Raw genomic sequence first — 23658 nt, forward strand, 5'->3', positions numbered from 1 at the left:
GTTTGTATTCCTTTTTGCCTGTTTCACTTACTGCATTTTTATATTTTCTCCTTTCATCAATTAAATTCAATATTTCTTCTGTTACCCAAGGATTTCTACTAGCCCTCGTCTTTTTACCTACTTGATCCTCTGCTGCCTTCACTACTTCATCCCTCAAAGCTACCCATTCTAGGCCTAGCTTTATTGATTTACACAATGAGGATGTCTACTTCTAAGTTACTCACGTTGGCAGTTGTTCGAATTCTGGAATATTTACTTCGTCTTCTTTGGTGAAGGAATTTCAGAGAATCATACTTAGTAACTCTGCTTTAGTGACACTGTCACGAGAAACATCAGTGCTATCGCCCAGTGAATGTATTGATCATGTTTTTCCACTGATGTACTTTACATTAGACCAGAAACTATTTGTATTTTCTGCATGCTCTAGAGTCAGATTTTCGTTGTCGGAAGTGTTGAAAGCATGTCGCATCGAAGTTCGTGCTACATTTAGAGCTTTGGTAAAAATTAATTATGTTTATTGACAATTCATCTATTCGGGGAAGCCAGAGTCTCGACCACTTTTATATGTTATCGATATTGGCACTGGAGAGGAATTGGTTCCAGGTGTCCAAAATTTTCGAGACTGTTTCAATTTTAGTAATACAAATGTGAGATAAACCGTTACAGGAGAGAGACGACCATTGTTATAATAACCAGTAGCTCTCCATTCGGGCTGATTGGGTAGTAAAAGTCAAACATCAGGTGAGGAAGGTTTTAATTCGTCGTGTTTCGGAATTTATCCATCATAAAATACTGAGGAGCGATTATTGCACGTACATATGGTGTCGTACGTGAGATAAAATATTCGCAAGACTAGTCTGCGACATTTTGTTTCACATAGAACTTGAAACGCCATATCTACATGCAGCAGCCGCTCCTGGATATCTGATGATGGATAAACCCCAAAGCGCATTATATGACCAATGAAGTCATTCCTTGAAACCTCCTGGCAGATTAAAACTGTGTGCCGGACCGAGACTCGAACTCGGGACCTTTGCCTTTCGCGGGCAAGTGCTCTACCAACTGAGCTATCCAAGCACGACTCACGCCTCGTCCTCACAGCTTTACTTCGGCCAGTACCTCGTCTCCCACCTTCAAAACTTTACAGAAGCTCTCCTGCGAACCCTGCAGAACTAGCACTCCTGAAAGAAAGGATATTGCGGAGACATGGATTAGCCACAGCCTGGGGGATGTTTCCAGAATGAGATTTTCACTCTGCAGCAGAGTGTGCGCTGATATGAAACTTCCTGGCAGATTAAAACTGGGGCGTGAGTCGTGCTTGGGTAGCTCAGTTGGTAGAGTACTAGCCCGCGAAAGGCAAAGGTCCCGAGTTCGAGTCTCGGTCCGGCACACAGTTTTAATCTGCCAGGAAGTTTCATATCAGCGTACACTCCGCTGCAGAGTGAAAATCTCATTCTGAAGTCATTCCTTGCCTGATTTTTGACTTTCACCATTGCCACCCAGTCAGGCCGAATGCTGAACTACTATTTGTTTTATTTCATGTTTGACGCCCGATAAGAAACGACATGACATGACATGACATGGCTCTGAGCACTATGGGACTTAACTTCTAAGGTCATCAGTCCCCTAGAACTTAGAACTACCTAAACCTTACTAACCTAAGGACATCACACACATCCATGCCCGAGGCAGGATTCGAACCTGTGACCGTAGCGGTCGCGCGGTTCCAGACTGTAGCGCCTAGAACCGCTCGGCCACCACGGCCGGCTAATAAACGACAAAAGAAATAATTTTTTCGTGTGGTAAACTAACCATTGTCGGCTTTTTCCTTTACTTCTGTTGTGAAACCTTACTTCTTGCCAAATTCCATGATCCTAGGTCAACGGGAAGTACTCTATAGAATTTAATGAGTGAGTTTAGTTTGCGAGTATTAAAAAATGTTACATAAATGTCCATATCTTTTGACTGAATCATCTTAGAAGCTCAATTTTTTCTAGACCGCCAATGGACCATAGACCATAGTATGTGCCATAAATATCAACTTGATGCATTTACCCGTGCCTACGAAACGGTGCCAAAAGATGGAGGAACAAATTTATAAGAAATGACAATATTTTCGTGTGATCTGGTGAAAATTTACATTTTTATGAATTTTTCCTTTTGGTTACATTGTGAAACCTCATTTTTTTTCTCAAATTTCGTGATTCTGGGACAACGGGGAGCACACTATAGGATTTGATGACTGAGTTTGCAAGTGATAAAATGTATGACATGTATGTCTATATCTTTTGATTTTATTGAATTAGAACCTTCAGGCCTTAGTATTTGACACAAATTTCAACTTGGTACGTCCACTTGTTCCTCGTAAAAGGGGTTTTAGCAGTCGCACAGACAGATGGACGGATATGAAAGTAATCCGTTTTTACCGATTATGGTACGGATAATCATTCAAAACCTGTAGAGGAAGACAGAGATTGGAATACATCCAACAGATAATTGAGGACGTAGGTTGCAAGTGCTACTCTGAGATGAAGAGTTTGGCACAGGAGAGGAATTCGTTTTGGATTGCATCAAACCAGCCAGAAGACTGATGACTCAAAAAAATCATTCCCCGAGTCTAAAAATTTAATACTCTGTCGTCATCTACACTACTGGCCATTAAAATTGCTACACCAAGGAGAAATGCAGATGATAAACGGATTTTCATTCGACAAATATATTATACTATAACTGACATGTGATTACATTTTCACGAAATTTTGGTGCATAGATATTGAGAAATCAGTACCCAGAACAACCGCCTCTGGCCGTAATAACGGGCTTGATACGCCTGGGCATTGAGTCAAACAGAGCTTGGATGGTGTGTATAGGTACAGCTACCCATGCAGCTTCAACACGATACCACAAATCATCAAGAGTAGTGACTGGCGTTTTGTGACGAGCCAGTTGCTCGGCCACCATTGACCAGACATTTTCAATTGGTGAGAGATCTGGAGAATGTGCTGGCCAGGGCAGCAGTCGAACATTTTCTGTATCCAGAAAGGCCCGTACAGGACCTGCAACATGCTGTCGTGCATTATCCTACTGAAATGTAGGGTTTCGCAGGGATCGAATGAAGGGTAGAGCCACCGGTCGTAACACATCTGAAATGTAACGTCCACTGTTAAAAGTGCCGTCAAATCGAACAAGAGGTGACCGAGACGTGTAACCAACGGCACCCCATACCATCACACCGGGTGATACGCCCGTATGGCGATGACGAATACACGCTTCGAATGTGCGTTCACCGATATGTTGCCAAACACGGATACGACCGTCGTGATGCTGTAAACAAAATCTGGATACATCCGAAAAAATGACGTTTTGCCATTCGTGCACCCAGGTTCGTCGTTGAGTATACCATCGCAGGCCCTCCTGTCTGTGATGCAGCGTCAAGGGTAACCGCAGCCACGGTCTGCGAGCTGATAGTCCATGCTGCTGCAAACGTCGTCGAACTGTTCGTGCAGATGATTGTTGTCTTCCAAACGTCCCCATCTGTTGACTCAGGGATCGAGACGTGGCTGCACGATCCTTTACAGCCATGCGGATGAGATGCCTGTCATCTCGACTGCTAGTGATACGAGGCCGTTGGGATCCAGCACGGCGTTCCGTATTACCCTCCTGAACCCACCGATTCCATATTCTGCTAACAGTCATTGGATCTCGACCAACACGAGCAGCGATGTTGCGATACGATATACCGCAATCGCGATACGCTGCAATCTGACCTTTATCAAAGCCCGAAACGTGATGGTACGCCTTTCTCCTCTTTACACGAGGCATCACAACAACGTTTCACCAGGCAACGCCGACTAACTGCTGTTTGTGTATGAGAAATCGGTTGGAAACTTTCCTCATGTCAGCACGTTGTAGGTGTCGCCCCTGGCACCAATCTTGTGTGAATGCTCTGAAAAGCTAATCATTTGCATATCACAGCTCTTCTTCCTGTCGGTTAAATTTCGCGTCTGTAGCACGCCACCTTTGTGGTGTAGCAATTTTAATGGCCAGTAGTGTACATTACATCCAGGGTCTCACGCCAGCAAGTCAAGTATTAAAGTTAGAAACTACATATGCCTCGAGGGCCTCGAGGAACTCGGGGCGCGCAAATTACCCAGATTATAACCATCTAGTATTTGTGAATGAGAGCGCTTAGCGACGTCCAACAAGCTTTACACATAATTTCAAACCTTTTCCTTGGCTTTTTCTCACTGAGCCTACTGAATCTCCGCTGTTCATGAAAGTTAAACTTCAGTATCAGGCATGTCTTTTTAATTTATTACTTCTGTAATACTCTTTTTGGATCACATTTCGTAGACGGTATCTGCATATATCACCAATTGTACCTTCAAAATTATATCGTTCCACGACACGTAGTTCAGAAGATACAGGGCTACAATTATTGTACTATATGAAATAAAATCGTCTTGTCTTCTGAACGATTTCCTTTAGGACTTTCAAACTGCACGGTTGTCCGCAGGGCATGATGGGAATTAGTATCCTCAAGCATTATTTGTTTTGGCGACGAAGCCCACTTTCATTTGGATGGGTTCGTCAACAAGCAAGACTGGCAATTTTCGGGGACTGAGAATCCACATTTCGTGGATTGGAGATGTCTCTACACCCTCGACATGCCACTGTGCCGCGCGACCGCTACGGTCGCAGGTTCGAATCCTACCTCGGGCATGGATGTGTGTGATGTCCTTAGGTTAGTTAGGTTTAAGTAGTTCGAAGTTCTAGGGGCCTGATGGCCTCAGATGTTAAGTCCCATAGTGCTCAGAGCCATTTCAACCATTTTTTGCCACTGTGTGGTGAGCGATGTCCAGTGACTGAATAATCGGTGCAAATTTTCCTTGAATGCACGGCGACTACCGCACGGTACGTGAAGGTTTTAGAAGATGATTTCATCCCCATTATCCATAGTGACCCTGATCTCGACACGATGTAGTTCATGCAAAACGGAGCTCAGGATTTTCGAAGCAGGAGAGTGTTGGATTTCCTGGAGGAGCACTTTTGGGACCGCATTTTGCCTCTGGGGTACCCAGAGGCCACTTGCATGGGTCTCGATGGGCCGCCATATCTTCTGGATCTGAACACATACGACTCCTTTTTGTGGCCCTATATTAAAGACAAGATGTACAGCAGTAACCCAAAAACCGTTGCTGAGCTGAAAACAGCTATTCAGGAGGTCATCGACAACATCGATGTTCTGACACTTCAGCGGGTGATGCAGAACTTAGGTATTCGTCAGCAACACATTCGGATTTAGGATATGACACGTTCAATGTGCCTGCCACCATTAGAGATTATATCTCTATTGACGTCATGTGTTGAATAAAGTGAGTGCACGCCGTAATTTGTAACTAATTTAGGTTTTTTTCATATACACTACTGCCCATTAAAATTGCTACACCACGAAGATGACGTGCTACCGACGCGAAATTGAACCGACAGGAAGATGATAATGTGATATGCAAATGATTAGCTTTTCAGATCATTCACACAATGTTGGCGCCGGTGGCGACAGCTACAACGTGCTGACATGAGGAAAGTTTCCAACTGATTTCTCATTTACAAACTGCAACTAACCGACGTTGCCTGGTGAAACGTTGTTGTGATGCCTCGTGTGAGGAGGAGAAATGCATACCATCACGTTTCCGACTTTGATAAAGGTCAGATTGTAGCCTATCGCGATTGCGGTTTATCGTATCGCGACATTGCTGCTCACGTAGGTCGACATCCAATGATATGGAATCGGTGGGTTCAGGAGGGTAATACGTAACGCCGTGCTGGTTCCCAAAGGCCTCGTATCACTAGCAGTCGAGATGACAGGCATCTTATCCGCATGGCTGTTACGGATCGTGCAGCCACGTCTCGATCCCTGAGTCAACAGATGGGGACGTTTGCAAGACAACAACCATCTGCATGAACAGTTCGACGACGTTTGCAGCAGCATGGACTATCAGCTCGGAGACCGTGGCTGCGGTTATCCTTGACGCTGCATCACAGACAAGAGCGCCTGCGATGGTGAACTCAACGATGAACCTGGATGCACGAATGGCAAAAGTCATTTTTTCGGATGAATCCACGTTCTGTTTACAGCATCATGATGGTCGCATCCGTGCATGGTGACATCGCTGTGAACGCACATTGGAAGCGTGTATTCGTCATCGCCATACTGGTGTATCACCCAGCGTGATGGTATGGGGTGCCACTGGCTACACGTCTCGGTCACCTTTTGTTCGCATTGACGACACTTAAAGAATGGACGTTACATTTCACATGGGTTACGACTCGTGGCTCTACCCTTCGTTCGATCCCCGCGAAACCGTACGTTTCAGGAGGATAATGCACGACCGCATGTTGCAGGTCCTGTACGGGCGTTTCTGGATACAGAAAATGTTCGATTGCTGCCCCTGCCAGCAGATTCTCTAGATCTCGCACCAATTGAAAACGCGTGGTCAATGGTGGTCGAGCAACTGGCTCGTCACAATGCGCCAGTCACTACTCTTGATGAACTGTGGTATCTTGTTGAAGCTACATGGGCAGCTGTACCTGTACACGCGATCCAACCTCTGTTTGACTCAATGCCCAGGCGTATCAAGGCAGCTATTACTGACAGATGTGGTTGTTATGGGTACTGTTTTCTCAGGATCTATGCACCCAAACTGCGTGAAAATGTAATCACATGTCAGTTCTAGTATAACATATTTGTCCAATGAACACCCGTTTATCATCTGCGTTTATTCTTGTTGGAGCAATTTTAATGGCCAGTAGTGTAGTTGAGTAATTGTCTCTCTGTATCATTCCCTAAAGAATGAGAGGTCTGTTTGCAACTTCGTATGTCTGAATGGTGAACGAAAAGAATTTTTAAAACATACTTGTAAGTTAGATCCTGACATCACATAAAAAGAATGTACTGAGTATAACCACTTAGAAAAAGACCCTGATGTGTTCTTAACGACTTGATGCATGACCTGAAACTGAGACCACTTGCTGATTTGCCTTGTAATTATACCAAACCGATTTTCTCTGCATCTCATTGACTTCTCATGCGGATGACATGTATACATGTTGGAGGGTTATAATGTCTGACATATGCTTAAACAAAATATTTTGCAGTACCGTCTGACGTTGGCCGTAAAGCACAAATTGCAATACAGGCCAGTCAATGTTTTTTAATGCCGATTCCGAATTTCATGTTCGCTACCTTCTAGGACGTCGGTTTCACACGAAAAAAATCGACATTGTCGCACCTCCAGAATGAGATTTTCACTTTGTAGCGGAGTGTGCGCTGATATGAAACTTCCTGGCAGATTAAAACTGTGTGCCGGACCGAGACTCGAACTCGGGACATTTGCCTTTCGCGGGCAAGTGCTCTACCAACTGAGCTACCCTAGCACGACTCACGGTCCCTCCTCACAGCTTTACTTCTGCCGGCACACAATTTTAATCTGCCAGGAAGTTTCATATCAGCGCACACTCCGCTGCAGAGTGAAAATCTCATTCTGGAAACATCCCCCAAGCTGTGGCTAAGCCATGTCTCCGCAATATCCTTTCTTTCAGGAGTGCTAGTTCTGCAAGGTTCGCAGGAGAGCTTCTGTAAAGTCTGGGAGGTAGGAGGCGAGGTACTGGCAGAAGTAAAGCTGTGAGGACGGGCTGTGAGTCGTGCTTGGTCACCAATAAAATGCAGGGTGTCATCTATGAAAACAATTGGCGATCCGTTGACATTCCCCAACGCATACGACTCCTCAGCAGTTACATATTCAGTAAAGCGTACTACACGGCCCAAATATTTCCAGTCCCCAAGATGCAGGCCAAACACTTGATGAAACTCTCTAATAGATTTATCTGGCAAGGGCATCTGTTCAAAGTGAAATACACCACGTTGACGTCTTCCAGACAGGCGGGCGGACTCAACATGCCTGACATTAACCGAAAGTGTACTGCGTTATATCTTAAACGAATCACCCACTTGTTGGACAAGGAACCTCTCAGCGTAACCAGTTGGCTCTTCCGAACCTTACAACCCACCGATATGTACCCGCCCATTGATGTAGGTAAAATGCATTACAAACTATGACATGTCAAGCAGTTTTTTCTACAAGTAGGCTATATTGATGGACATTAATTCACGCAGGATTTACCTACGACGCACCTGTTATTAAAAAGATGGACTTCTCCAATAGTCCGGAATCCCATTGAACTTAATTACCCGAATAATGTTCATTGGGAGGAAGTTTGGGACAACATAAGTTTAACCTTCCACACTGCTGAGGTGGCGTCCACATGGTATAAAGTGGTCAACGATGTTATTCCCACTAATGAAAGGTTGCATAGAATCGGTTTAAGTGACAGTGATAAATGCGTCCGCTGTGGTCTGGTCGACATCTTACGCCATCGCTTCACTTGTGGGGGCCATCTCATTAACTGGAAATGGGTGCAGCAGAGGCTGGGCCTGATTACCCGCAGCAGCCCAGCCAGCCACTGCACCGACATCCTGCTCTGGCCGGACGCCAGACATTTTCCCGCTACCGAGAACAACACCGTGATGTGGATGTTAGGACAGTTTGTGACATATATCATCATCCACAATAGTGAAGATAATCTCATTAGTTTCGAGGCTTACATGAGAACGGCACGTTGGAAGACGAAACGTTACCCAAATTTCAGGACGATGTTTGGTAACATGTTAGACATAATGTTTGAAAAACAAGGCGTAGGGTAATTCTCGTCGCCGCTAAGGACACAAATCACATGCGAGACTATGCAGTGAACACAATACACAACGAATAATGGGTTACATCTGTTCCTAGGACTGCTCCCGACTTTTCAATGGTGTTATTAACTTCATTTGACGTTTCCCTTTATTTATGTTGCCTGCCCATGTTTTTGTTATTCGTTTGTATGTATAATGTCACTGATAATAGAGATACGTCTCTGATGACTAATATGGACGATGGCGTGACAAGTTCAATGACCTCTGTGAGCCAGAATTCTAAATGTAAACAAAGTAATCAAAGTTATCGTAGCATTACCACTCTTCTACATAACCTATCTGCACTACCTCCAATCCGTTCAGCGCCCTCTTCGGTTGTGTCACGAATCTTACCTGTTGGATAAGATCCAGCTATTACAGGGATAACCCATTGTTGGGGTTTCCACCATGTCTCCATTGTTCTAAGCGTGTAAATTGGAGAGAACACACACACACACACACACACACACACACACACACACACACACACACAGAGAGAGAGAGAGAGAGAGAGAGCTGTCCTCAGCGGGTGTGAATAATTGATGCTACGACGACGTGGCGGGTTCGCATTTTTCACTCGCGCGTCGTGATGAAAAATTCACCGCCGCCGGCACCGCTAAGCCACAAAGCCAGCGTCGGCCACGCTAATGGACCAGCCGGGGCGAGGCGGGACTCTGCATCCATTAGCACGGTCTGGCCGCACAAAGCGGTCACGCCGACCGCTGCGAACTGGCGTCTCCATCTCCACCTGCATCTACATCTGCATCTACATCTATGCCATTACTCCGCGAACCACCGCGGTGTGTGTGCGGCAGAGGGTACGTCAGAGGGCAGCAAAGAAAGAAAATATGTTATGTGGACATGTGTCCGGAAACGCTTACTTTCCATCTTATAGCTCATTTTATTACGTCTCTTCAAATCACATTAATCATGGAATGGAAACACACGGCAACAGAACGTACCAGCGTTACTTCAAACACTTTGTTACAGGAAATGTTCAAAATGTCCTCCGTTAGCGAGGATACATGCATCCACCATCTGTCGCATGGAATCCCTGATGCGCTGATGCAGCCCTGGAGAATGGCGTATTGTATCACAGCCGTCCACAATACGAGCACGAAGAGTCTCTACATTTGGTAACGGGGTTGCGTAGATAAGAGCTTTCAAATGCCCCCATAAATGAAAGTCAAGTGGATTGATGTCAGGAGAGCGTGGCAGCCATGGAATTGGTCCGCCTCTACCAATCCATCGGTCACCGAATCTGTTGTTGAGAAGCGTACGAACACTTCGACTGAAATGTGCAGGAGCTCCATCGTGCACGAACCACATGTTGTGTCGTACTTGTAAAGGCACGTGTTCTAGCAGCACAGGTAGAGTATCCCGTATGAAATCATGATAACGTGCTACATTGTGCGTAGGTGGAAGAACATGGGGCCCAATCAAGACATCACCAACAATGCCTGCCCAAACGTTCACAGAAAATCTGTGTTGATGACGTGATTGCACAATTGCGTGCGGATTCTCGACAGCCCACACATGTCGATTGTGAAAATTTACAATTTGATCACGTTGGAATGAAGCCTCATCCGCAAAGAGAACATTTGCACTGAAATGAGGATTGACACATTGTTGGATGAACCATTCGCAGAAGTGTACCCGTGGAGGCCAATCAGCTGCTGATAGTGCATGCACACGCTGTTCATGGTACGGAAACAACTGGTTCTCCGGTAGCACTGTCCATACAGTGACGTGGTCAACGTTACCTTGTACAGCAGCAACTTCTCTGACGCTGACTTTAGGGTTATGGTCAACTGCACGAAGAATTGCCTCGTCCATTGCAGGTGTCCTCGTCGTTCTAGGTCTTCCCCAGTCCCGAGTCACAGGCTGGAATGTTCCGTGCTCCCTAAGACGCCGATCAATTGCTTCGAACATCTTCCCATCGGGACACCTTCGTTCTGGAAATCTGTCTCGATACAAACGTACCGCGCCACGGCTATTGCCCTGTGCTAATCCATACATCAAATGGGCCTCTGCCAATTCCGCATTCGTAAACATTGCACTGACTGCAAATCCACGTTCGTGATGAACACTAACCTGTTGATGCTACGTACTGATGTGCTTGATGCTAGAACTGTAGAGCCATGAGTCGCATGTCAACACAAGCACCGAAGTCAACATTACCTTCCTTCAATTCGGCCAACTGGCGGTGAATCGAGGACGTACAGTTCATACTGACTAAACTGAAATGAGCTCTAACATGGAAATTAAGCGTTTCCGGACACATGTCCACATAACATATTTTCTTTATTTGTGTGTGAGGAATGTTTCCTGAAAGTTTGACCGTACCTTTTTGTAACATCCTTTATAGTGCAAAATTGACGACTAAGTCACGAGAGGCGAAACCGCTGGTGTCAAAAGAGACGGGAAGTCTCACTCTGCAGAGCTGCATAACAGCAGAAAGGCCCGGTAACTTCGGAGGCACACAATGCATTGGATGTCACCCGATGAACGAATATATCAAGGATATTTCAGTCCTAAAGCTGCCCAAGCTGGTTATGTGAATGCGATGTGGCAACGTGAAGGAGCAGCTAAGCTGCTTGACACACACAATGGCTACGGTTACCACAACCCACACCACAAGCTGGGAAACGGGGCCAAATTTCTAGTGGTTTACTGTGGAGTTGAGATTTTCACAAATGTTTTATTCGTATCTTACAGAAACTAGCAGTACGGCAATAAACAGCCTTTTAAATACGCCGCTATCGGCAACCAAGTAATTTATAGCAATACAACAGTTTAAAATTAAAAAAAGCACACAGAAGCTAGCAGTTCGGCAATGAACTACCTTTTAAAACACGCCGCTAACGCCAATCAAAGTAATTTATAGCAATACAACAATTTAAAAAAATTTAAAGAACATTAGTAAAGAGGCTACTAAAGTAAATACAGAACTTTGTTAATAACGTACGGTGAGATAGTGAAGCTACCAACAACGCCATTAAAAAAAATTAAACAGGTCTCAGAAAACACACGATTAATGGCAATAAAAGGAATACACAAACTTGGAGGAATTTAAAAAAATTTTAACCAAAAGTGTCCTGTAATATCATTAGAAAATAACAGATATGACGGACCCATGTAAGGCGGCCACAAATCACCCACTCAGGGATGCTCAGGCTAGACAGAATACTGACCAATTTAAATACGTCCGTAAACACAATTGCCACTCTCAGGCTGGTCACTGCACCGACTTTTAGCCAGCGAAAACTTGTTATAGGATGGCTTAACTTACTGACAGAATTAGAGCTAACCTCGTGCATGGAAACATTACACCACAGAGTCCTGAATGAGCGACCACATGATCAGCCAACAAGAAGCATGAATTCACTCATAGCCCACGACAGAGTAGCGAGACAATTAAACTGCCAAACTACACTTCCCATCGGACAGTAACGAGAGGAGGAGGAAAGATCGCTGTCTTCAATTACACCGGTGCCAGGGACAGGAAACCCGATCGCCGGAGGCCACAAGGCAGAAGAGACACTGGTTACGCAAACTTATTACTTAGTGATTAAACCTTCCACTAACTTGCAATTATGCCCGAACAGGCAGTACACGACCTCCGATGGCAAGGATCCACACATCCGACCGCGCACGCGTCGCCACTGTACCCAACACGCCACGGTCACGCGACAACTCGCTCTGTCATCGGAGTTCACGTCTTCTCTGCAACGTTGACGGGTAGAGATCGCTCCTTCTTGTTACGTGTCTCCTTTTTAAACTCCAGTGCTGAAACGGAGGATTTAAAGAAGCTTGTTAACGTCGCATCAAAGTGAAAAATGGTTCAAATGGCTCTGAGCACTATGGGACTTAACATCTGAGGTCATCAGTCCCCTAGAACTTAGAACTACTTAAACCTAACTAACCTAAGGACATCACACACATCCATGCCCGAGGCAGGATTCGAACCTGCGACCGGAGTGGTCACGCGGTTCCAGACTGAAGCGCCCTTAACCGCACGGCCACACCGGCCGGCACCAAGGTGAAATGAACAGCAACTACTCGTGGGGCGTTTCTGTGTACAACCAACACGCAGGGAGCTCTTCCGTCAACTCGACCCGCTCGTTACACACAACCGACATACATCACATGGCGACTCGGTACAACCGACCACGCCTGCTTCGCGCTGGAGAGCCACACTGCCCTCCTGTGTCCACCACACTCTCTCTGCGCGCAACCCCCTTACTTCCGCGCCACCATACGAGGTTACAACCGGTCGAAGATCTCACTTCCTCCATAGCAGTTTCCCGGAAGCAAAACGCAGATATCGATAGCAGAGGGAAAAGACGACCAAGCAGCCACTTAATGACAGACAACATATCAAACAAACATGTCAGGGGAAGAAAAGGAAAACCAATGCAATCTAAACACGAGGTGTAACACGAGTCGATACACGGCTCACTACTCTACGAGGTCAAAAAGGTCCCGAACATTGGTAATTTCGTGCCAACGGTGTGCTGGAACGAAAAGCGGTTGGCATTCCTGCACACACAGTAACTGCCGGAACTTTCATCGTTGTACGTCTGTTACTTATTGTTCAGTGCTGTGTTGAGCAGAACGTTATGTCGCAGAGTTTACGAATTTCGAGGTGGCAGAGTTAAAGGAACAACGCGTCTGCATTTAATTTTGCGTGAAGCTCAAGAAAATCCTCATAGAGAGACAGCAAATGATGCAGAAAGCCTTCGGTGATGAGTGCTTAAGCCGTACTCAATATTACAAATGATTCACACGGTTAAAAATGACCGGATGGAAGTTTAAAATGACCCTCTGTAATGCCACTTCCCAGGACGAGAAATAAAAACCAAAAATTAGCTTCGAATACCCCAAAGATTTCCCCCAAGTCCCAAATTCCCAGAAAAGTGAATAAGCGAATGAAGTTCCATTTATCACTATTATTAGGACAATAACAAGTAATTAAATCAGAAATCTAAGACTTGACAATTTAGCAATCTACGAAAGAAAGGTTAAATTTCAGTAAAATTAAAATCAAAATCATAATAAATCGCAAAATTAGCATAAATTAGCATTCGCAAAGTAGAACCAACGACCGCAAAGAATACTCCGTGTGAGTACTCATTGGGAATGGTGAGTAATGACTAAGTATAATTCAATGCATTGTCTCTACGTTACGAGAGTTAGCCGAAGCAGGTCGTATATTTGAATGCTCGTACATGTAGGCGCGCTTAGATTGTTTTTGAGATTGAGTAATTGCGATCTATTACGACGCAGTAATACGATGTTCTGACTTCAAATATCACGGCATTAGAATTCGAAAGGAGGACTTTTACCTACTAGAATAAAGTGAACTCTTAACTAGATAATTGAATTAAACATTACTTAAACAGTGTTTCAGGCAACGAACACTGATAGACAATTTTCATTCACAATAGCCAGTGGTTTATGGAACTTCAGTGATAGGTCCGAAGCATATAATTTAAACCCCCCCCCGCCCCCCCCCCCCCCCCCAACACCTGGGAAAGTTGTCTTCTCAAGGCTCGGTTAGGAAGTGACTGATATTGGGCAATAAAACACCCTTTCGTGCCAAGTCGTGCATTTGTGATTTAAAATTCTATCAAATTATTGACACGAAACTCCCAAGTAATAATTACGCGCAGCGATATTTGACTGTAGTGCTCGGCGCATGTGTAGAATCTTTGACTCAAATAACATACCCACTGTTACGAATTCTTAGATACTTCAAATTACGACCAGCTTGTAGGGAATTTGTTGTGGATGTGACTGTATTGGTTTTATCATTAATATTTCATCATTAATCAGTCAAACATTGATTACGAACGATTAATTACGATTCTTGGTGAAGTAAATATCTCACGCACGTCGACATTTCGGTTCAGCACTGTTACTTTGTGTAACGTCGTCTTCGTAACTTGATAACTATCTCAACACTCTACCGACTGTCGGCGAGTTTTAGCCGAAGCCAAGTACAAATCAAACCAAATGATCAAGAAGAAGAGCCGCTATACCTCGCTCAGGACGCCGCTCGACGTCTACCTACAATGCTCACGTCAGGAACGTCAACGAAATTGTGCGTACCAATCAAAGACTGATTGTCCGAGAGATTGCAGAAGAATGTAACAATTCAGTTGGATCATGTCATGAAATCCTGACACAGCATCTTGGAATGGATCGTGTTGCCACCAAGTTCGTCCCACCACTCATGAGTCAAGACCAGAAAGACTTTCGCCTCGCAATCTGTGAAGAGCTTTTGGATCGCGCAAATAAGAACGAAATGTTGCTTTTGTCTTAGACCGAAAAAAAAGCTCGCTAGGTCTGGTCAAATGTCAAAGCCACGCTGATAGTCTAACACAGGGCTTTTTGCTTTCTAGAGAGATATGCTGACCATTACACCACCACAGCATTGTGGTGAAGATGGCTGCACAACCTACCCAAGTCATCTACATCTACATCTACATCTACATACATACTCCGCAATCTTCCATACGATGCGTGGCGGAGGGTACCTCGTACCACAACTAGCATCTTCTCTCCCTGTTCCACTCCCAAACAGAACGAGGGAAAAATGACTGCCTATATGCCTCTGTACGAGCCCTAATCTCTCTTATCTTATCTTTGTGGTCTTTCCGCGAAATGTAAGTTGACGGCAGTAAAATTGTACTGCAGTCAGCCTCAAATGCTGGTTCTCTAAATTTCCTCAGTAGCAATTCACGAAAAGAACGCCTCCTTTCCTCTAGAGACTCCCACCCGAGTTCTTGAAGCATTTCCGTAACACTCGCGTGATGATCCAACCTACCAGTAACAAATCTAGCACCCCGCCTCTGAATTGCTTCTATGTCCTCCCTCAGTCCGACCTGATAGGGATCCCAAACGCTCGAGCAGTACTCAAGAATAGGTCGTATTAGTGTTTTATAAGCAGTCTCCTTTACAGATGAACCACATCTTCCCAAAATTCTACCAATCAACGGAAGACGACTATCCGCCTTCCCCACAACTGCCATTACATGCTTGTCCCACTTCATATCGCTCTGCAATGTTACGCCCAAATATTTAATCGACGTGACTGTGTCAAGCGCTACACTACTAATGGAGTATTCAAACATTACAGTATTCTTTTTCCTATTATCTGCATTAATTTACATTTATCTATATTTAGAGTTAGCTACCATTCTTTACACCAATCACAAATCCTGTCCAAGTCATCTTGTATCATCAGCAAACAGCCGCACATTGCTATCCACACTTCCCTGGGGCACTCTAGATGACACCCTCACATCCGACGAACTCTCACCATCGAGGACAACGTACTGGGTTCTATTACTTAAGAAGTCTTCGAGCCACTCACATGCTTGGGAACCAATCCTATATGCTCGTACCTTAGTTAAGAGTCTGCGGTGGGGCACCGAGTCAAACGCTTTCCGGAAGTCAAGGAATATGGCATCCGTCTGATACCCTTCATCCATGGTTCGTAAGATATCATGTGAAAAAAGGGCGAGTTGCTTTTCGCAGGAGCGATGCTTTCTAAAGCCGTGCTGATGCATGGACAGCAGCTTCTCTGTCTCAAGGAAATTCACTATATTCGAACTGAGAATATGTTCGAGAACCCTGCAACAAACCGATGTTAAGGATATTGGTCTGTAATTTTGAGGATCCGTCCTTCTACCCTTCTTATATACAGGCGTCACCTGCGCTTTCTTCCGATCGCTCGGGACTTTAGGTTGGGCAAGAGATTCGCGATAAATGCAAGCTAAGTAGGAAGCCAATGAAGTAGAGTACTCTCTGTAAAATCGAATTGGAATCCCATCAGGACCTGGCGATTAAGTCAAATACACTCCAGTTCACATCTCCCCTTATATTGTCACTGTTACTAGGACTCTCCTACATTCGAATAGCACCCCAGCATTGGACGTAATAAGGAAGTGCTGTCCTACGTGTGATCATATAGATCTTAAATTTTCCCTGAGACATTGGGGAGGGTATTTGACTTGAGCAGTTCGTGCAGCTCTGTAGACTGCAATGCTGTGGTGATGTAATGGTCAGCAGATGTGCCTAGTAAGGGAGAAGACCGGGCCTCGAGTCCCGGCTGCAGCACAAATTTTAATTCACTTCTACAGATTCCAACGTTACCGTAGATAAATTAGAGACTTAAATGTCTCGGGGTAAATTTAATTTAAGATCTATACGATTTCAGGGATTACTTCATGGAGAATTTGTGCCACAGGATCAAACTGTTAATCGATCGTACTATCGGGACGTGTTCCGACGCCTGCGAGAAAATGTGGGAAGGAAACGTTCATGGCTTTTGCATTACCATAACGCACCCGCACATTCATCCCTGTTGGAGCGTGACTGTTGTACAAAAAAAAAAAAAAAAAAGGACGGAATCACTATGCTGTCTGATCCTCGATACTCTTCAGCCCTGGCTCCTGCTGCCATTTTTATTTCCTAAGTTAAAAATTCCGTTGAAAGGACAAAGATCTGCAACGACAGACAAGACAAAAGAAAATTCACAGACGGCGCTTCAGGCTGTCCAGAAAGAGGCGAACCAAGACTGCTTCCAGAAGTGGAAAGGAGACCATGCAGAGTAAGTAAAAGGTAAGCTTAGAAAAAGTTTGTGGACAAAGTTCGGAAATGTTCTGAACAAACCTCGTATGTAATGACTAGGTACGCTATTGATGTACTCGTATACTAACCGCCTAGCACTGCGGAGAGTGCCTGCAAAAAATCGCTTGGAATCAGCGGACGGAACCACTCGTCAGATCCAGGGGTGCAGCTAGCGCAATCACTGTGCACTGGGAGTTGAATGTCATGCGGTAGAACCGTCCAACACCTCCTCAGAAGCCAAACATTTCAGCAGTCAGTGCCAAACGACGCCTGAGGTGGTGTAAAAAGCTGCGCCACAGCAGAGTGGGTGACGGGAGGGAGTGATTTGTAGTGTTGAATCGCGCTGTGCCTCGTGGCAATACGGTGGAAGGCTTTGCGTTCGCCGAAAGTCTGAAGAACGTTTCCTGCCGTCGGTGAAGTACGGAAGAGGTGGTTGTTGAGTTGTTGTTGTGGTCTTCAGTCCTGAGACTGGTTTGATGCAGCTCTCCATGCTACTCTATCCTGTGCAAGCTTCTTCATCTCCCAGTACTTACTGCAACCTACATCCTTCTGAATCTGCTTAGTGTATTCATCTCTTGGTCTTCCTCTACGATTTTTACCCTCCACGCTGCCCTCCGATACTAAATTGGTGATCCCTCGATGTCTCAGAACATGTCCTACCAACCGATCCCTTCTTCTAGTCAAGTTGTGCCACAAACTTCCCTTCTCCCCAATCCTATTCAACACCTCCTCATTAGTTATGTTATCTACCCGTCTAATCTTCAGCATTCTTCTGTAGCACCACATTTCGAAAGCTTCTATTCTCTTCTTGTCTAAACTATTTATCGTCCACGTTTCACTTCCATACATGGCTACACTCCATACAAACACTTTGAGAAACGACGTTCTGACACTTAAATCTATACTTAATGTTAACAAATTTCCCTTCTTCAGAAACGCTTTCCTTGCCATTGCCAGTCTACATTTGATATCCTCTCTACTTCGACCATCATCAGTTATTTTGCTCCCCAAATAGCAAAACTCCTTTACTTCTATAAGTGTCACATTTCCTAATCTAATTCTCTCAGCATCACCGGACTTAATTCGACTACATTCCATTATCCTCGTTTTGCTTTTGTTGATGTTCACCTTATACCCTCCTTTCAAGACACTGTCCATTCCGTTCAACTGCTCTTCCAAGTCCTTTGCTGTCTCTGACAATGTCATCGGCGAACCTCAAAGTTTTTATTTCTTCTCCATGGATTTTAATACCTACTCCGAACTTTTCTTTTGTTTCCTCTATTGCTTGCTGAATATACAGATTGAATAACATTGGGGAGAGGCTACAAACCTATCTCACTCTCTTCCCAACCACTGCTTCCCTTTCATACCCCTTGACTCTTATAACTGCCACCTGGTTTCTGTAAAAATTGTAAATAGCCTTTCGCTCCCTGTATTTTACCCCTTCCACCTTCAGAATTTGAAAGACAGTATTCCAATCAACATTGTCAAAAGCTTTCTCTAAGTCTACAAATGCTAGAAACGTATGTTTGCCTTTCCTTAATCTTTCTTCTAAGGTGTTGAGCAATGAGGGTATTTTTCTTTTTTTTTTTGTTTTGTTATGGTGTGGTACCCTCTAGCACTTCGGAAAACGTTAAATGCCGAAAGATATGAACACTTGACAGCATTGTTCACTGTGTTCAGTAGGGGAACAGTTCACAGGTGATGATTGTCTCAGCTAAGAAAGGACCCTGGCATAAATTAACCAATGTGTCGCAACGGTTTGTGAATAGTAACATTCCTGAAATGGAGTCCCGACCTGAACCCAGAGAAATGTCTTTGGGATGCGTTAGAACGTCGATTTCGATCTAGATCCCAGCGTTCAGTATCACTACTTTCTATGGAGGAATGGACTGCCGTTCTTCCAAGACATTCAGACATATAGAAAGTATCCTCAGCATAGTTCAAGCGGATATAATGGCTAATCGTGGACACACCTCATGTTAACGTCTAGTACTAGGTGTCCGGAGACTTTTGATCAGGTGAACAGGTACATTCTGTGTTCCTAAATTCCTAAAGACATTCCACTAGTAACAAAGACAAAATTACACGGAGTTCCTCTGAATGTTTGTGGTAGATCCGATGTACAGGGTGAGCACAAAGTCTTGCCCTAATTATAACTATTTAAAACAGAATAACCGTTTGACATGATAAGTTAGATTTGATGCCGTTACATACGTAAGTGTTACTAGTTGATACAGCCCCAGGAAAAAAAATCAGCGGGCGTAACGTCTGGAGTGCGGGGTTGGGGGCGAGGCGGAGGTAATATCCGGATCGGTGTATTGGAAAGAATGGTCCAACGCTGTGGCCACCCCGCTCTCCAGACGTTACGCCGCTTGACTCTCACTGGTCCACAGCGCAGAACAACAGTCTTAAGTAATGGAACCCAGTACGTTGTCCTCGATGGTGAGTGTTCATCGGAGGTGATGGTATCATCTAGAGTGCCTCAGAGAAGTGTGGTAGATCCGCTGTTGTTTTCTATCTACATAAATGATCTTTTGGGTAGGGTAGATACCAATGTGCGGCTGATGATGCTGTGGTGTACGAGAAGCTGTCGTCGTTGAGTGACTGTAGGAGGATTCAAGATGACTTGGACAGGATCTGTCATTGGTGTAAAGAATGGTAGCTAACTCTAAATATAGATAAATGTAAATTAATGCAGATGAATAGGAAAAAGAATCCGGTAATGTCTGAATACTCCATCAGTAGTATAGCGCTTGACACAGTCACGTCAATTAAATATTTGGGCGATATGATGTGGGACAAGCATGTAATGGCAGTTGTGGGGAAAGCGGATAGTCGTCTTCGGTTCATTGGTAGAATTTTGGGAAGATGTTGTTCTTCTGTAAAGGTGACCGCTTATGAAACACTAATACGACCTAGTCTTGAGTACTGCTCGAGCCTTTGGGATCCCTATCAGGTCGGATTGAGGGAGGACATAGAAGCGATTCAGAGGCCGGCTGCTAGATTTGTTACTGGTAGGTTTGATCATCACGCGAGTGTTACGGAAATGCTTTAGGAACGGGTGGGAGTCTCTAGAGGAAAGGAGGCGTTCTTTTCATGAATCGCTACTGAGGAAATTTAGAGAACCAGCATTTGAGGCTGACTGCAGTACAATTTTACTGCTGCCAACTTACATTTCGCGAAAAGACCACAAAGATAAGATAAGAGAGATTAGGGCTCGTACAGAGGCATATAGGCAGCCATTTTTCCCTCGTTCTGTTTGGGAGTTGAACAGGGAGAGAATATGCAAGTTGTGGTACGAGATACCCTCCGCCACGCACCGTATAGTGGTTTGCGGAGTATGTATGTAGATGTAGATTTAGATCAAGGCTCGGAGCGCAGGTCGCAGTAGTGCAGCCGTCCGGGTGACGAAGGCACTTTGGTCGTACATCAGTTGCTAGCTGGCGAAGGCGGAACTCGCTCTAGACAGTTCCGCGCAGCCACAAATACTTGCACCGCGGAAGTTTACAATTTTCCTATTGACTATCGAGATTGCGGCGGATGCAGCTATAGCTGCTTGTCTGGAACAACCCTTGCTGCTCTCTTCTGTACCCTCTGCCTGCCTACCGGGAGAACCCCTGGGTTCTGAGCCGGATGCCTTGGAAACGAGCCTCAACGCAGGGGCCAAGCTGGCAGTAACCCGCTATGTACAAGAGCGCAGCGAGTTGCCGGTGTCGAAAGCGAAGTCGAAAGAGACACCAGTAATACTCGTATAGAGCAGTGGTTCCCAACCCGGCAGTAATTATCCGCCGAGGGGTTAAATGAAATTTTCTGACGGCTAAAAAATAAAATATTATTTTCAGTTTGAGTCACGAAACTATTTACAAACGATCGTTACTGTTATCACGGTTCTGTAAGACTGCAATATTCATTACGTAATTTATGAGTAATTACTTTTTCTCAATTAGTAGCATTAATGAGGTGGAACTTACAGGTGCCGCACATTGTCCCCCGCACTACACACATATTGTGCTTTGTCACGTACATCGCTGATGATAAAAGTGAGACATAAACGTAACAAATGCCAAAACTCTCAAGAAAATATCGTCTTCAAGTTGTAGATAATCTATGTACACTACTGGCCATTAAAATTGCTACACCACGAAGATGACATGCTACAGACGTGAAATTTAACCAACAGGACGAAGATGCTGTGATATGCAAATGATTAGCTTTTCAGAGCATTCACACAAGTGTGGCGCCGGTGGCGACACCTACAACGCGCTGGCATGAGGAAGGTTTCGAACCCATTTCACATACACAAAGACAAGTTGACCGGCGTTGCCTGGTGAAACGATGTTGTGATGCCTCGTGTAACGAGGAGAAATGCGTACCATCACGTTTCCGACTTTGATAAATGTCGGATTGTAGCCCTTCGCGATTACGGTTTATCGTATCGCGACATTGCTGCTCGCGTTGGTCGAGATCCCATGACTGTTAGAAGAATATGGAATCGGTGGGTTCAGGAGGGTAATACGGAACGCCGTGCTGGATCCCAACGGCCTCGTATTACTAGCAGTCGAGATAACAGGCATCTTAACCGCATGGCTGTAACGGATCGTGCAGCTACATCTCGATCCCTGAGTCAGTAGATGGGGACGTTTGCAAGACAACAACCATCTGCACGAACAGTTCGACGACGTTTGCAGCAGCATGGACTATCAGCTTGGAGACCATGGCTGCGGTTACCCTTGACGCTGCATCACAGACAGGAGCGCCTACGATGTTGCACTCAACGACGAATCTGGGTGCACGAATGGCACAACGTCATTTTTTCGGATGAATCCAGGTTCTGTTTACAGCATCATGATGGTCGCATCCGTCTTTGGTGACATCGCGGTGAATGCACATTGGAAGCGTGCATTCGTCATTGCCATACTGGCGTATCACCCGGCGTGAAGGTATGGGGTGCCATTTGTTACACGTCTCGGTCACCTCTTGTTCGCATTGACGGCACTTTGAACAGTGGAAGTTACATTTCAGATGTGCTACGACCGGTGGCTCTACCCTTCATTCGATCCATGCGAAACCCTACATTTCAGCAGGATAATGCACGACCGCACGTAGTAGGTCCTGTGCGGGCCTTTCTTGATACAGAAAATGTTCGACTGCTGTCCTGGCCAGCACATTCTCCAGACCTCTCACCAATTGAGAACGTCTGGTCAATGGTGGCCGAGCAACTGGCTCGTCACAATACGCCAGTCACTAGTCTTGATGAACTGTGGTATCATGTTGAAGCTGCATGGGCAGCTGTACCAGTATACGCCATCCAAACTCTGTTTGATTCAATGCCCAGGGGTATCAAGGCCGTTATTACGGTCAGAGGTGGTTGTTCTGGGTACTGATTTCTCAGGACCTATGCACTCAAATTGCGTTAAAATGAAATCACATGTCAGTTCTAGTATAATATATTTGTCCAATGAATACCCTTTTATCATCTGCATTTCTTCTTAGTGTAGCAATTTTAATGGCCAGTAGTGTATATATAACCATGTTTTTCACCATGGTTGTGGTCGCCCACGCTACATTTTTTTATCCTTTAAGCAACTAGAATTCTCTTCAGTTCATCGTAGCCAATTTTTTATGTTGATATTCAGTATTTTTTCAGCGAAAAAAGAGGGGTCCAAAAGGACTATTTATTTTAAATATCTATATTTCGCCTCAGAAGTTGTCGCATAGTGCTCAGAGCCATTTAATCAACGTGACTGTGTCAAGCGCTATACTACTGATGGAGTATTCAAACGTTACAGGATTCTTTTTCCTATTCATCTGCATTAATTTACATTTATCAATATTTAGAGTTAGCTGCCCTTCTTTACACCAATCACAAATCCTGTCCAAGTCATCTTTTATTCTCCCACATTCACTCGACGACGACACCTTCCCGTACACCACAGCATCATCAGCAAACAGCCGCACATTGCTATCCACCCTATCCAAAAGATCATTTATGTAGATAGAAAACAACAGCGGACCTGCCACACTTCCCTGGGGCACTCCAGATGATACCCTCACCTCCGATGAACACTCACCATCGAGGACAACGTACTGGGTTCTAATACTTAAGAAGTCTTCGAGCCACTCACATACTTGGGAATTAATCCCTTATGTTCGTACCTTAGTTAGGAGTCTGCAGTGGGGCACCGAGTCAAACGCTTTCCGGAAGTCAAGGAATATGGCAT

General features: G+C 44.9%; 1 non-coding gene across 1 annotated transcript; it reads right to left on the reverse strand.

The window, feature by feature from the left end:
* Positions 1-1003: 1003 nt before the first annotated feature.
* Positions 1004-1078, reverse strand: Trnas-cga (transfer RNA serine (anticodon CGA)). The gene has a single exon. It is a non-coding gene; the product is annotated as a tRNA-Ser (tRNA).
* Positions 1079-23658: the final 22580 nt, after the last annotated feature.

This window comes from Schistocerca serialis, chromosome 10 (assembly GCF_023864345.2).
Source record: "Schistocerca serialis cubense isolate TAMUIC-IGC-003099 chromosome 10, iqSchSeri2.2, whole genome shotgun sequence".
NCBI classification, from domain to species: Eukaryota; Metazoa; Arthropoda; class Insecta; order Orthoptera; family Acrididae; genus Schistocerca; species Schistocerca serialis.